Here is a 1516-nt window from a genome sequence, read left to right on the forward strand (position 1 = left end):
GAGAAATATTAAATATAAATTGATTGATTGTACATTTATGCATTATTGCAGCAGTGAGTGAGAGTTTCACATTCTCTGCATCCTAGAGAATATTTAGTGGTGGGTTCCCGAGTTAAAAAGGCTCAGTTTCCAGTCCTGCTTCCTCCACCTGCTGGCCAGGGGGCCTCTTTTAAACCTCAGTTTTCTTATCTGCAAAATGGGGGCAATGGAGATGCCTCACAGGATTGCTATGTGCCCCTCGTGAGAAGAGACAGTGAAGTTCTATGCTGGCCTGGCCCACAGGGCACGAGCAAAGGCTGGATGTCCTGGCGCCCTGGTCTATTAGAGACATTCATTGCTCTGGCTCTGAGGGTGCTGGTGAGTGTAGCACACAAGAGAGAACCACCGTTCTTTTCCCCCAAAACGGCTGTGTCATCATGAGAGCCTGAGGGGCGCTGGCCTTGAGGGCACAGAGGCTGGTCATCAGCCCCCTGCTGCCCTGAGAGGTCCCTCACCCTTACTTCCCAGGAGTGCAGCCCCTTGGCGAGAGGTACTGAGAGTCAGGAGGTGGCGGGGTGAGGGCAGGTCACGAAGAACAGATCAGATTCCACAGAACTGTACGCTGCAAAATGGTGAAAACGGTGAACTGTGTTGTATATATTTCACCCCAATTTTCTCCAAATATATGTATTTATTGATTCAGAGAGGAAGAGGGACAGGGAAGCACCAGGGATGAGAATCATTCCTTGGCTGCCTCCTGCACGACCCCTTTTAGGGATGGAGCCAGCAACCCAGGCCTGTGCCCTGACCTGAAATTGCACCATAACCTCCTGTTTCATAGGTCAACACCCAATTACTGTGCCTTGCTCATCAGGGTCACCCCAATTTTTAAAAGTGTTATTTTTAAGGCGAAGCCTCCATAGTTGCTGTTTGAATGCGCACAGGTTGTGACTTAGTGGAGTTTTAGGCAGTTAGTGTCCTTTGCAGCCTTGTCAGGACACAGCCTTTGGCATGTTTCCATGTGTTGAGGGCATGCGTGTTGGTGTGTGGTCAGCACTGAGTTGGAGTTGGGGTCACAAAGGTGCGTTTGCTCCCCTGCTGAGCTCCCTGCTTTTCGGGGTCTTCAGTCTGTTCTGGCTTCAGGGTCTGTGCCGCATCCTTGCTGGGCGATGAGAAGGTCCCCTGTGATGTGTTGCCATGAAAGCCCCTGTACCCTCTAGTTGCTTCCTGCCCCGGGAATGGGGGTGGGGGGATGGGAAGCACGTGGGGTGCAGCCCTAGCAGCAGTGCAGTGTGAGGGGGCTCCCCGGGCTGACGATGTGGCCCTGGAGGGACAGGTGAGGGAGTACCTGGCCCCTCACACGTTCCTTTACCTATAGTCACGCCCCTGCTGGGGCAGGAAGGGGCTGGGAACTCCCAATCTTTTCGGGTATGTGCTCCCCTTTCTGTTCTGCATTCCCACTGATTCGAACCAACAGAGGAAATTTGCCTTTTTATGTGTCTTTCTTAGGTTTTCATCTTGTTTGGACTTCTTCAAG

This window comes from Myotis davidii, unplaced genomic scaffold (assembly GCF_000327345.1).
Source record: "Myotis davidii unplaced genomic scaffold, ASM32734v1 scaffold255, whole genome shotgun sequence".
Classification (NCBI taxonomy): Eukaryota; Metazoa; Chordata; class Mammalia; order Chiroptera; family Vespertilionidae; genus Myotis; species Myotis davidii.